This window comes from Oncorhynchus tshawytscha, linkage group LG14 (genome assembly GCF_018296145.1).
Source record: "Oncorhynchus tshawytscha isolate Ot180627B linkage group LG14, Otsh_v2.0, whole genome shotgun sequence".
Classification (NCBI taxonomy): domain Eukaryota; kingdom Metazoa; phylum Chordata; class Actinopteri; order Salmoniformes; family Salmonidae; genus Oncorhynchus; species Oncorhynchus tshawytscha.
This window is the reverse complement of record NC_056442.1, coordinates 12,381,955-12,397,588: the sequence shown is the minus strand read 5'-3', so window position 1 is coordinate 12,397,588 and position 15,634 is coordinate 12,381,955.

Here is a 15,634-nt window from a genome sequence, read left to right as displayed (position 1 = left end):
GTGTGTAAAATGCAAATGGTCTTATTGGTGACCATATTCAAATGCTTAACTGGTCTGTAGTCCGCAAGCGATGTGTCGAAAGGTGAAATCTCTGTTTTTGTTTTGGTCAGCCAAAAGATTGTGGCACGGAAGCATTCTTGATGGTATGGCACTATAGCTTTCAGGACCTCAAGGTGACATACTCTATGTGTTATTACTATATATCAAAAGCCTGGCCCTGCAGTAGTTTAGTAAGAGACTCTTCCAACCCTCAAAAAATGCTTTGAAATAGTTCTGCTTCCAGTGATAGCTGAGGTTTGGCTGGAAGGCAATGACTGTCAATACTGGGTGGCTCTCCTGTCAGGGCTGCCAGCATGTTGCCTCTGGAAACATTAGAACTGTAGAACCAGCGTTGAAACAAAACCGAGAGACTGTGGCCCCTTCCCAGAATGGCACCCTATTCCCTTTTATAGTGCACTACTTTTGAGGGTGCCATTTGGGATGCATTCTGTGGTGGGAGGCTCCTGTGGTGGGAGGCTCTGGTCCAAGCTGTCAAGACTGGGACAAACGGTCTTGATTAAAGCAGGATCAAGTATTTCTTAAACTTAGACCAGTCAGCCCCCTCTGTACATACTGACATCCAACTTTTTGGAACTAGAGACCCTTTTTGCCTTTGTTGTGGTGCACAGTGGAAAAACGTAATGCATACTATTTATTCTGACTATTCTGAAAGACAGAAGCGAATATAATCTGTATATGAATCCTATGAATTACAGTTCTTTACAATTGCTAACAAGTGTTTACCTGTACTTGAGACACTTTTTTCTAAACTCTTAACACAGCAACACACCTACATCACACAATTAGCCAAATAGTTAATTTTCTGTTCAAAACCGCATTTTGTTCATTAAATACCAAAACTTTCTCTACATAAACTAATTCTATCAAAACACGGCAAACCCGACTCAATATCTAATCATTCTGTCAAAACACTAGCACATGTTTTCTATCCAAGAGGAACATATAATCAAACACAGCACAACAACTTTCAAAATATGAACAGTTGACGGTATTACAAAAACTGCATTACTTTTCATGTTTCAGTCCTACCTGCATACAATAGACCATATGAAATCCATCAAGTTTCCTTTTACTGTAAACCACTCAAAATTTTGTGTGTGCATTTGTGGTAACGTATATATTAATATCTAAAAGTGAATGAGTCATCTTTACTTTATAGAATGTACAGTAGAAAGAAAATAGTAAGTGACAGAATTGCTCCAGTAAAAGCTTTATTAGCAACTTGAATTTGCTGCCAGTGATCAAGGACACATCCAATATACATGGCCTTTGGTTCAACAACACATCCATCATACATGGCCTTTGGTTCAACAACACATCCAACATACATGGCCTTTGGTTCAACAGCACATCCAACATACATGGCCTTTGGTTCAACAGCACATCCAACATACATGGCCTTTGGTTCAACAACACATCCAACATACATGGCCTTTGGTTCAACAACACATCCAACATACATGGCATTTGGTTCAACAACACATCCAACATACATGGCCTTTGGTTCAACAGCACATCCAACATACATGGCCTTTGGTTCAACAACACATCCAACATATATGGCCTTTGGTTCAACAACACATCCAACATACATGGCCTTTGGTTCAACAGCACATCCAACATACATGGCCTTTGGTTCAACAACACATCCAACATACATGGCCTTTGGTTCAACAACACATCCAACATATATGGCCTTGGTTCAACAACACATCCAACATACATGGCCTTTGGTTCGACAGCACATCCAACATACATGGCCTTTGGTTCAACAGCACATCCATCATACATGGCCTTTGGTTCAACAACACATCCAACATACATGGCCTTTGGTTCAACAACACATCCAACATACATGGCCTTTGGTTCAACAACACATCCAACATACATGGCCTTTGGTTCAACAGCACATCCAACATACATGGCCTTTGGTTCAACAACACATCCAACATACATGGCCTTTGGTTCAACAACACATCCAACATACATGGCATTTGGTTCAACAACACATCCAACATACATGGCTTTTGGTTCAACAGCACATCCAACATACATGGCCTTTGGTTCAACAACACATCCAACATACATGGGCTTTGGTTCAACAACACATCCAACATATATGGCCTTTGGTTCAACAACACATCCAACATACATGGCCTTTGGTTCAACAGCACATCCAACATACATGGCCTTTGGTTCAACAGCACATCCAACATACATGGTCTTTGGTTCAACAACACATCCAACATACATGGCCTTTGGTTCAACAACACATCCAACATACATGGCCTTTGGTTCCAAATATGTAAAAAGCACAATGTAATGTAAAAAACACAATTACAGTAAAAAATAAATTAAAAAAAACACACAAAAATGCACAGTCCTGTTCTAATCTATACGATCTTCAGCGTTTGGCCACATATTCTCGTCCACATCACATCTTATGTCCTCTTTCGCTATGCACCTTGGATAGAAACGCTTGGCACGCCTTATCCACACGCATGGTAGTCTTCAGCTTAGATGTCTCTGCAATCGGCATCCGTTGCATACAGGAGGGACATTTGGTCATGTGGCCGATGTTCATACACTTCCACCTCCAGGCAGAACAAAATTCCTCAATGGGGTTGAGGGAAGATGAATAGGGGGGGGGGGGACCATTCTTGGATGGGCTACAAACCAGTTTGTGATTGCATGTGAATGGTGGAATGCTACATTGTCCCATGTAATCACAAATGTCCTCATGTTTCCTCCCACCTGTTCCCTTTCTGCTTCTGGCACCAGTTGTTGGTGGAGGTCATCGAAAAACAAAAGAAGGCGCACAGTGTTGTAGGGACCAATCTGTCATTTCTGCAGGACCAAACCAGCACTCGAGATTTCAGCACACATTGTGATATTTGCTCCTCTCTGACCCAGCACATCAACGGTGGCCCTTTCTTCCCTGCCAAAGTGTTTTTGCCAGGTTAAACCCTACCTCGTCTACATAAATGATTTCATGGGGGGTCTGATTAGCCTCCAACTCCATGACTCTCTGAAAAAACTTAAACACAGTATGTGTAAATGCTTTTAAGCATGTCCTACTGTATGTACTTTAACCAATGTTTACATGTAGGGTAGCATAGTGTAAAACTCATTATAGAACAAGACATATTCACCCAGAAATCTGCTCCTTTTACTCTCATCCTACTCCTCCTCTGTTCCTCTGGTGATGTAGAGCTTAACCCAGGCCCTGCCACCCCCAGCATCACTTCCATTCCCCAGGCACTCTCATTTGTTGACTTCTGTAACTGTAAAAGACTTGGATTTATGCATGGTCACATTAGGAGCCTCCTCCCTAAGTTTGTTTTATTCACTGCTTTAGCACACTCCGCAAGCCCGGATGTCCTAGCCGTGTCTGAATCCTGGCTTAGGAAGGCCACCAAAAATCCTGAAATTTCCATCCCTAACTATAACATTTTCCAACAAGATAGAACTGTCAAAGGGGGCGGAGTTTCAATCTACTGCAGAGATAGCCTACAGAGTTCTGTCATACTATCCAGGTCTGTGCCCAAACAATTCAAGTTTCTACTTTTAAAAATCCACCTTTCCAGAAACAAGTATCTCAATATTGCCACTTGTTATAGACCCCCTTCAGCCCTCAGCTGTGCCCTGGACACCATATGTGAATTGATCTCCCCCCATCTACCTTCAGTGTTCGTACTGTTAAGTGACCTAAACTGGGACATGCATACCACCCTGGCCGTCCTACAGTCTAAGGTAGATGCCCTCAATCTCACACAAATTATCAAGGAACCTACCAGGTACAACCCTAAATCCGCAACCATGGGCACCCTCTTAGATATTATCCTGACCAACCTTCTAAATATATCTCTGCCCGGCCAACATCTCAGCACCCTCTGCAGCAACTTGCCTAAGAACCACCCCCCCCGCTTCTCTTCACCCAGATCCAGACAGCTGATGTTCTGAAAGAGCTGCAACATTTGGATCCCTACAAAACAGCTGGGCTAGACAATCTGGACCCTCTCTTTCTTAAGAGAGGGTCCATACTTAGGTAGCCTGGGTTTCACTGTTTGTTGGTGGGTGTTTCTGTAAAGGTTTTCCTCCTCTTCGTCTGAAGAGGAGAGGCGAGAAGGATCGGAGGACCAATATGCGGCGTGGTAAGTGTCCATGGTTCTTTTAATAAGAAATACTCAACATGAACACAACTGATACAAAAACAATAAACGTGAAACGAACGAAAACCAAAACAGTACCATGTGGTGAAAAACACAGACACGGAAACAAACACCCACAAACAAACAGTGAAACCCAGGCTACCTAAGTATGATTCTCAATCAGAGACAACTAATGACACCTGCCTCTGATTTAGAACCATATTAGGCCGAAACATAGAAATACCCAAATTATAGAAAAACAAACATAGACTGCCCACCCCAACTCACGCCCTGACCATACTAAATAATGACAAAACAAAGGAAATAAAGGTCAGAACGTGACATTCGCAAAGCCTCCTTCACTCATGCTGCCATACCCTTGTAAAACTGACTAGCGATTTAATTTACAAAATAGCCTCCAACACTCTACTCAGCAAACTGGATGTAGTCTATCACAGTGCCATCTGTTTTGTCACCAAAGCCCCATATACTACCCACCACTGCAACCTATATGCTCTCGTTGGCTGGCCCTCACTACATATTTGTCACCAAACCCACTGGCTCCAGGTCATCTATAAGTCTTTGCTAGGTAAAGCCCCGCCTTATCTCAACTCACTGGTCACCATAGCAACACCCACCCGTAACACACACTCCAGCAGGTATATTTCACTGGTCCCCTTTTTACTCAGTATGTCCATGTAATTGAAAGAACTTCAACACCTGGCTATGTCTCCGACTGAGATTGGAATCAGCAATGGTTGGTCTATTTTACACAGCTTACAGTAAATCAGCTATTTCTAAATGTTTCAATGATCTGTTCATTCAAAAATGCTTATCAGCTGTTTCAATATAGCTTTTGAGCTGCTGTTGTTGCAAAAGTAGAGGCTTTATACTATATTTAAGGTTTTGAACATCAGGTCTTCATTTCTGGCATGCTGTGTGCAAGCATTTGTAAATAAGAGAAGAAAGATCAGTCATTTTGGTGTTGGGTAAGCTTGTATGTAAAGAAAATGTAAACATTTTAAAAACGTGTTAATTGACTTCATATTCTGTGAAAACAACATGAATTGTGTTCATGCTATGGTCCACAACAGACGGATGTTGTGCTAATTGTGTTTCGAGTTTTGAAAATGTGACAGCAGATTGGACAAAAGGATGTTAGCAATTGTAAAAAAAAAAACTGTAATCAAATGGTTAAATAAGAAGGTATGCATGCAGTTTCAGTGTGAAAACATTGTCCTAACCTATCTTATGGATGCAGACGACTAACAGATTTGATTTAATGACCGAATTCATTCTTGCATAATATTTCATTGACGATGACAGTGAAGCGGCACAATAATAATACATGAGATTGACATTCACTTAGGGGTATGCCATTTAGTGGTGACACTGACCTTCCACTCGTGTCACCATCTTTACGAAAAGGTCATCTCCTGCTGTTTCTAATGAGTCATCTGCTTTCAGGAGAATGCATGTTTGTTTAAGCAGCTGAACAGCTGGGCGTTGAGACACAGTTTTTAATTGTAATTGATGAAACTGTCCATCAAAGAAAGACATGATAAAAGATGCAAGATGATTACCTGAACACAGTATTTTAAGTCATACTCCACAGTTGTGACACAAGACGTATCGGAATAAAGTGGATAAGGGCAAACTTTGTGTGGATTTGTGTTGGTGGTCATCATGTATTGCAAGGGGAAATATTGTAAACGATGTGACATACTCAGTTCTAGCCCAATACGTCTTGCTTATTAACAGTGCTGTACTAACTGATTACTCATTGAACTTGAACTGTTTAGCTAAAACGTTCTCTGAGGGGAGGGAAAACAGCAAGGCAAGCACCTCAATGTGGCTACCATGACAACGCCACTGCTAATACCTCACTAATACCTAGAGGAAATGATGTCAACAAACGGTAATTGACTCCAGTCTAGTTGCAGGTGGACACTTAATTACAGGAAATGTATTAAGTAATGTCCATTAATCACCTTGACTAAGAGCAATTACAGTCTTCAGAATTCAGACGGGTAAAGTTATGTACATCCTTATATTCCAGAATTGGACACTCAAACAAAATCATTGTAAACATAATGTAACTAACTGTATGTTAGATGAGAAAGTAAAATAAGAATATAAAATGTAATACTGCTGCTACTGCAACTACTGCTACTACTACTACTACTACTACTACTAGGCTACTACTACTACTACTAGGCTACTACTACTACTACGATGGCAATGACTACTGCTACTGTTGCTACTACTACTACTACTACTACTACTACTACTACTACTACTACTACTACTAGACTACTACTACTACTAGGCTACTACTACTACTACGATGACAATGACTACTGCTACTGTTGCTACTACTACTACTGTTACTACTGTTGCTACTACTACTACTACTACTACTACTACTACTACTACATTAATAATAATGTAAATTCTTATAATAATAATAGAATAATAATAATAGATGTACACAACTTATATTGATGAAGCTACCAAAGGGTAGCTCTGCGCTCTCTCTCTCTCTCTCTCTCTCTCTCTCTCTCTCTCTCTCTCTCTCTCTCTCTCTCTCTCTCTCTCTCTCTCTCTCTCTCTCTCTCTCTTTGTAAGACCTGGTTAATTTTACTTAAAGAGAAGACTCAAGGAAATTGGCCTTATTCCCCACACAATATGAGGTAAGTGGCAATTAAAATGCTGATTAATGTGAACCAGCACTAGAACACAACTTTATGAATCTGACAGAACTGCAGGGAAAAGACGGGATAATTCTGAAATCTCCTGACCTTGTACTTATTATCTCTGTCTAATGACAGTGAACACTCTGCCATTACCCTCCTGATGAAGTAATTCAGAGGTGGAACAGCCTTGGTTATAAACAGGATATAAAATGTTAGACTTGCATGTCTTTTTTTTGTAGATCCACCAACTGTAGACATATTAATGAATATATTGTTTACATGCATCATTGGTAGGCCTACTTACCCAGAACATTCACAATACCTGTATGTCCACGTGTATTTTATGATTCGATTTAACTGCCACTTTAGTCTCGTTCTTTCAGTGCTATTTATTTTGATAGCAACAATACCGCATTGGTTGTGGCAAATAAAGTCGACACAAATGGCAAAGGCAATTTCATGATTCAAACCCGAGGTAATGAAAATAATGTAGGGTACAAACACAACCAGTCTGTATGGTGTGGCGACTAGTAACGGCCAGCCACGCTCCATAGAGCAGACTACCAAACAGTGGCCAGAATACCCAGTGGTGTCCCCTGAACATTCGGTTGGATCAGATAACTGATTGATATCCCAAATAGGAGCTGACATGCATTGCTAAAGATCCCAATGGTAATGAATTAGCATGTAGTTTTGACCAGAGAACAACAGGATATAGGAAGGTTGGTGCTCCATTCCATTTCCCCCCCAAGGCTTCTTTTATTAGGGTCAGGATTTTGGATTCTGAGCTGAGGGCCAGTTAATAAATTGAGGGGGGCCACATTGACACAGAAATGTTCATGGTACATCTCTGTCACTGTTTCCACTGCCGCTGGCTATGACCAATAAGCTTCCTAGGCCAGTCGTCGTGGTAACGTTGCTACGGGAAATGTTACAGGGACCATTTTTTTCTCCTTCATACATGATAACTTAGACTTTTGACGCTTCTGTTAAAAGAATCAAAAGCTGATTATACACACAATAACCCCTTTTAAAATGCAACAGAATATAAAATGCAACACAATCAACTCTGCCGCTTCAATATTTGCCCATTTCCCCGAGATACGTTACGTAGCTATTAACTAATGACCAAATTGGATAGCGCTCAATTAGAAATCATGCAGTGACACACCCTGAAGATATATGAATAGTAGTGCTATGATAATAGAGTAACCCACGTGATTCAGGCTGATTCATGCAGCGCTAATGTGTTGCTCAAAAAGCAGAACGACAAGTACCAGATCTCATGCATTATATCTAATTATAGGGTTTCCCCTATACCAAAGGAGGACTAACAACAACCACATACCATAGGATAGCCAGGCCTCCTGCACTCATTTACCTGACAGATGTAGGATATGTAGACCAAACAACTGTAATCCTCTGTCAGAATGTTCTCATACTTTATCAAAGTCCAATGCTTTCGTTGGGTTCCAGGTCTCGCAATTATGGATAATATGGCAATCATAGGGAAATCAAGAGGACCAGGGAAGCAACAACAATCACTTTCAGAAAACATTTACAGTTGTCGAATGGTCTTTACCTTACTTCTTTGAGTATAAAAGGGATGTTGTATTAACAAAAGCATAACACATGGGGTAAACTAAACCACTGTGTTGCAATTTCGAGAAACATAGGATCAGTAGAATACATATAAAATGGGTGTGTGAAGGTATACTTTAAGCAACCTGGTCTCCTTGACCACATCACAATATGTGATACTGTAGTTTGGACACACCTACTCAAGGGTTTTTCTTTATTTTTTTTACAGTTTTCTACATCGTATAATTATAGTGAAGAACCAAGTCCATATTATGAAAGAAAGAAAGAACCACTACTAAATGACACCAGTGAGAAGAGGAGACTTGCTTGGACCGAGAAACACGAGCAATGGACATTAGACGGGTGGAAATCTGTCCTTTGGTGTGATGAGTCCAAATTTGAGATTTTTGTTTCCAACCACTTAAAGGTAAAGGTAAATGGATGATCTCAGTATGTGTGGTTCCCACCGTGAAGCATGGAGGAGGTGGTGTGATGGTGTGGGGATGATTTTCTGGTGAGACTGTCTGTGATTGATTTAGAATTCAAGGCACACTTAACCAGCATGGCTACCACAGCATTCTGCAGCGATAAGCCGTCCCATCTGATTTGCACTTAGTGGGACTATAATTTGCTTCTCAACAGAACAAAGACACACACCTCTAATTGACTAAGAAGGAGTGATAGAGTGCTGCATCAGATGACCTGACCTCCACAATCACCCAATCTCATCTCAAATGAGATGGTTTGGGATGAGTTGGGTGCAGAGTGAAGGAAAAACAGTCAACATGTGCTCAGCATATGTGGGAACTCCTTCAAGACTGTTGGAAAAGCATTCCAGGTGAGGCTGGTTGAAACAATGCTAAGATTGTTCAAAGCTGTGATATATTTCGATTTGTTTAACATTTTTTTTGCTTAGTACATGATTCCATATGTGTTATTTCATAGAAAAACCCTTAAATGAGTAGGTGTGTCCAACCTTTTCACTGGTACTGTATATATATACAGTTGTTTATTGAACCCAGACTGTGGGGATCATAGGGGGGAAGGCACAGCCGCCCTAAAAAGTACAGTTAACCAAAAAGCACAGTTAACCCACAACAAAGTGAATTAAAAACAAACTTCATAGAGTTGTGCTTAATGGTTCAGCTAGATAAGCAAGAGCAGGAATAGTTTATCGCTCTCTTTCTCATATTCTCTCTCTCTCCATTTAAATTTAAGGGGCTTTATTGGCATGGGAAACATATGTTCTCATTGCCAAAGCAAGTGAAGTAGATAATAAACAAAAGTGAAATAAACACTAAAAATGAACAGCAAAACATTACACTCACAAAAGTTACAAAAGAATAAAGACATTTAAAATGTCAAATTATGTCTACTGTATATGCAGTGCAAATATTTAAAGTACAAAAAGGACAATAAATAAACTTAAATCTCTCTCTCTCTCTCTCATTTCAATTCAATTCAAGGGGCTTTATTGGCATGGGAAATGTATGTTTACATTGCCATATTCCCAGACAGTCCCTGCATCTACTGCCTCTCTCACTCTCATTTTGATTACAGATCTGAGTATAGTTTCAGTCAAATTCTGTGATACTGTAATTGTGGGTGACTCTGTCCTGCCCAGTTAGTTTACAGTAGTGAGATAGAAGGGGATATAGGACCGGGTCTCAGGAGAATGTTAAACCATAATCCCTCTCATCATCTGAACATGTGCCCTCCAGAGCTGCCTAGCTGCCTGGGCCCTGCCTAGCTTGGCTCTCCCTGCCAGACATGGGGAGGGGAAAAACCATTTCACATTCACAGATGATCCTCATTTGGTGTGGTTTGGAGTGTAATTTAGATCAAACATGTCCATGTAAATGAGTCCGGGATTCTTAATTAGGTGCCTCTGAAGGGGAGGGGGGGGGAAATAAAGAAAACTTGGACCACATCAGTAGGTGTGGTGCCTACATAGTTACAATATTTCCTATGTATATACTATACACCAGTACTGTAGCCTCATACAGTACATGCTGCTTTATTTCTTATTGTTTTCTCTGAGAGAGAGAGAGAGAGAGAGAGAGAGAGAGAGAGAGAGAGAGGGCAAAATACGTTTCCAGGGTGAACAGACTCTGTGACGCTGACTGGGATTGGGTTGGAGAAGATGCGGCCGGTCCATATGGCCCATACACGCACACACACACACACACACACACACACACACACACACACACACCAAAATAGGTAATGATTGTGCTCTGATTTAGCTGTCTGTTTCCACCCAGTTGCCAACTAGCTACATTCTGCACTTATTCGGATCTGGGCCTGTGCCAGTCAGCAATATTTACCCATAAGCCTCCAGTTCTTTTTCAGTGCAACTTCTCCAGGAGGATTATGGGATGGATAATGGATCTCCATGTGAGGTGTGTTGTGTTATGTTAACATCACAGGGAACATTATAGGAAGCGAGAAACATCCACCATTTTGATTAGTTCGCAATCAGACTAATGCACCAACTGGCATGTGGCTTTAAACACTCAACAGACAGCTTCCCTCATGCCAGGCAAGGTTGTTGTGCCACAGCCACCAGGCCCGTGGACTTAGCTGTAATATTAGGGCGGTTTTAGGGGTCAGCTCGGCCACCTGTGCTGAAGGTAACTGGAACACAGTGGGATCGAAAAATATCCCAAGGGGGCTGCTTGGCCACATGGCCAATGAAATGTGCCAGGGTGGCGGTAGCGTTCGCAGCATGCGTTGGGGTATGCCGCTGGGCCTAAAAGAGCTATAGGGATTAATACGCCCCTCTCTTTCTCTCTTTCTCTCTCTCTCTCTATCTCTTATTTATCTGTCAACCATCTCCGTCTTTCTCTCTCGATTGTCTCTGCTCCTGGCATGGCGAGGGACAGATTTGATATCATGCTGGTCGGTATTGACTTTACTGTTGGCTTTTATGTGATCCAGGAGTGTCTTATTGTGTGCTGTCACCTATACGGTCGCCGCACAGTTTTGGTTAGAAGTGTAAATGTATATTTAAATGATTGACTTGTGCTTTCTGAGAAATATGCTATAATGGTGGTGTATAGTTTATCTTAATGACGCCTGTTACACATTTTTCACTGCTACAAAGCCTGAGACTAATGTCATGAATTTCCTCGTCCAAGTCAAGAAGTTACACATTTAGATTTCCCCACTTTTTAATGAACCTAAACTTGATGCCATTGTGTCAGAATGTGAGGACGTATTGGGGCACTTTGGTTTGGGGTAGAGTCAGTATTAAAACCCTGTTGATTATAATGAGGGCAAAATAAGGATCTCTCCCTCCTGAGCCACGTAATGACCTGTCACAATCTCTCTCCTTCATTGTTTTGACACCCGGAGCTTCACTGCGTGAGCCAGGTACTGTATGTGTGAACCGTTAATTAGCTGCGTCAACCATTACTAGTGATCATCTACCATGAGGCCACATGACCAAAGCTGCAAATTGATCATTTCTTTATTTGATAACAAGATAACAGGATTAAAGGACATCCTCTTCAATACAGAGTAAAATACATCACTCCCATGCAATATCCCTCTAAACACCTAATATACCGTAGATTGGTCGATTGACGCAACCAGATCAAAATGAAATATAGTCAAACGCCCTCTGCAAAATTGGAACATTACGTAGTAAAGCCATGTACATGGATTTCACAGGAAAATACAGTCTGTTCTCATTGCAGAAAAGATGCTTCACCGCACAAGAATTTGGCAGCATTTAAAACAAAAGTATTTTTTTGGTGCATTACATATTCATTGAAGTGACACTGGCCCATGTCTTTGTTATTATAAACAGAATGTATCATTTACCGTTCCAATGGAGGATAGGAAAATTGTTAAAATGCTTCTGACAGAAACAGAGGAGAAAAAAAAAAAACGGTGCAATTATCAATATCAAGACTGCTATGAAATACTGTAACTTCATAAATATGTGAGCGTTTGAGTAACATGAAGAACATGAAGAAGAAACAACAAGCAATAATATGTACATGTAAGGGATGTTAGAACCGTGCAACCTGTTTTTTTATTTGGCAGAACATACAGAGGTTAGAGAACCTGTCTATACAGGAAGCTACTTGGCTTTCTGTAGCTTTCCCTTGATGCTTACAAATAGAGATCCTACTTTATCTAGGTGTCCAGCACGTTATGCTACACACACGCTAAGCTATTGTAGCACCGCTAACGTTATAATCTAGAGTCTGGCACTTCCTGTTCCGTTGAGGCCGGTGGGAACCGTTGGGGCTCAGGCTCAGCAGCCTTGGTTGCCAGGCACACACGCACACACAGGCTCACATCACCCAGAAACAGACCTGGAGCGGGGAGCCAGATGAATCCCCCGCCCCCACAATCCAACCACCCCCATCGCCCACCGTCCTCCTAGCCTCCGTAGGCCTGGCTGGCTCCCACAGAGGGGCTGCCACCCCCACCGTAGTCACCCTCCCTGGGCTTGCTTTTCACCGATCCGAGCAGAGCCACATGGCTCTGGGTCTACACACTCACACCCAGGGGAAGGCACGACTGCAGGCCCCACAGTACACACTTACAGGACCGTGGAGCCCCTGTGGGGTCCAGGGAGACAGACAGAGGGAAAGAGAACGAGAGAGAGAAAGAGAGAAAGCCAACAGTCCTTAGGGGAAGTTCTGTAGTAGGGGACTGAGATTCCTCCAAGCCGTGTCTGTCTGTTCCCTTCACTTCCCTTCTCTTTGCCCCCACTGGCAACAGCGTTCTGCACATACGATACGACAGACAATCCAGCGCACCCACCCAACACACAGCCTTACCGCTCTATCTAGATTATAGATCCCTTTGACTTAAGCATCATCAAATGAAACTGATATTCACCCACTCTCCCACTAGAACCTATTGAAGCAGTTCTACTGCTTCTTTTATGAGCACCTCTGAGAATAAGTTGTAATCGATGACATTGAACACAGTGGAATTCGAGAAACATTCTCTCTTTTTTTTCTCCGAACGTCAACGGCAAGAATATGAGTACATGTACCGTATGCAAACTGCTATGCGATTCCCTATTGTTTCTATAGTACACGCATCGGTTTCTGTGTTTATGTTTAAAGCTATTGCGCCATTATTTTAGAAGTAATATTCCTGACTGTCAGAGAGCTGGAAATAGGAGTTTAAAACAAAAGACGCTGTGGATTTCTGAAGCGCCTGTTCAAAGAGTTTTGAGTTAATTAGCTTTCTCATAATCTGCCGATGTGGCGATAAAACATGTGTACAAATAGACTGTAGTAGCAAGGCAGGCTTTTGTGACACACCATTAAACAGTGATGCATGATCCTGCTAGAAGTACTCGTTCTCAGTATTTCTAGTTGAAAGGTCAACGGAAGAAAACATGACAGCACGACAAAAACACGTGGCGTACTTTTTTTTTCCATATGTAGTTCATCAACGTTGGTGTGTCCATGGTACACGTACAGGTGGGGGGCGCCAGGTAGCCTAGTGGTTAGAGCATTGGACTAGTGAACGGACGGTTGCTATATCGAATCCCTGAGCTGACCAGGTAAAAATCTGTTGTTCTGCCCCTGAACAAGGCGGTTAACCCACTGTTCCCAGGCCGTCATTGTAAATTGTAACTAAGTTGCCGAGTTAAATGAAGGTTAGATAGAAAACAGACGGAGTGATTTTGAGAACTCAAAATCTGCCGTGGTGTAAATCAAATGTTTGCCAGAATTCAATATCGACTCCCACAGATATCCACTCCCACTCCCACAGAAACTATCGGTTCACATTTTGCTTTGGTATAGATTCCGGGGGAGCGCGCGGGACACACACACACACACAATCTTCACCTTTGTGATGTGTACCATAAGGAACACAGACAGCGAACAGTCTAACAACTCTGTATATCTATTTTAATTGACATTTAAACGTATCTATAATATACTTATCTATAATATACTTATCTATAATATACTTATCTATAATATACCTTGAACCAGCTGAACCTTACAATAAATAAATCCATTGTTCTGGTATTTATCTTTACTCAGTTTGTTATCACAACATATGAGGGGCCATAGTTACTTTTATCACAACTGGTTCTTAATGGATTTTAAAGTAGTTACCTGGGAAGCCGCTGACATTTATTAGGATCATTTTAGTGGGTTAGACCCGCGCCAGAGAAAGGTCCCCTATCAGGCATCCTCATCATTATGAATTATTGTTTGCGGCTAAAGGTAGAAAATTGTACTTTCTTGCTAGCTCTCCCTGTGATAAATCAAACAGTCACTTTTCACCACTCATACTCTCAGAGATGCTGAGCGCAGCAGTAACTGCCTTTCTCACACATCGTTTACCCATTTCCTTTCTCTTCTGTTGTGTCATGACAGAAGGTTCTAGCAGGTTAGGGAGGGGGGGGCTGCGGCGTACCGTTTGTTTGTTGAATTTCCTTGCTACAGATAGCGATTTATTAAACAGTCAGAGGAAATCCCATCGTGCTTGGCGGTGTGCTATTTAATCCACTGTGGAATATATTTGTTAAGAAATTAGTTACTATACTACTGGTGTGTGTCAAAACAATACAGCAATCCCATAATCCGATGTAACATGCAACGCTCCAGCTCTCAGTCAGGAAGCTTTGTAACGGACATAACAAGGTGACCGAGAAACAACGAGACAATGAGGTGGTCCAAAGGTTTTTCAGAGCCTATCTGATCAACGTTAACATTGTTTCTTGCTATCTTAAAGCTTCGGGAGAATGAGAGGTGAACCCATACAACTCGATCCTGAGTGAGATCTCTTATTGCAAAGTAATCCTCTGTGTGTTGGTTGCGAGATAAGACTGGGAACTCGCTCAGTGTCTGTGAAGAGCGTGTCCCTCCTTCAATGTCTGTTGAGACCTTACCAGCAGTCACCACCACTGGGGTGATAGGGACAATCATGAGACCAGAATGGAGTTCACTATCCTAAGCCTCTAGAACAGCATTCCCATCTCCTACTGTCACTGCCAGGGTCATATCATCCCTATGGAGGGGTGGAGAGTGGTACGGACTGGAGGAGAGAAAGAGAGAGAGAGGGGCAATGAAAAAGAGAGAAATAGACTATGGAGGCAGATACAGAGAGAGGGAGAGAGAGAGAGAGAGAGAGAGATGAACCAAGTGATAGAAA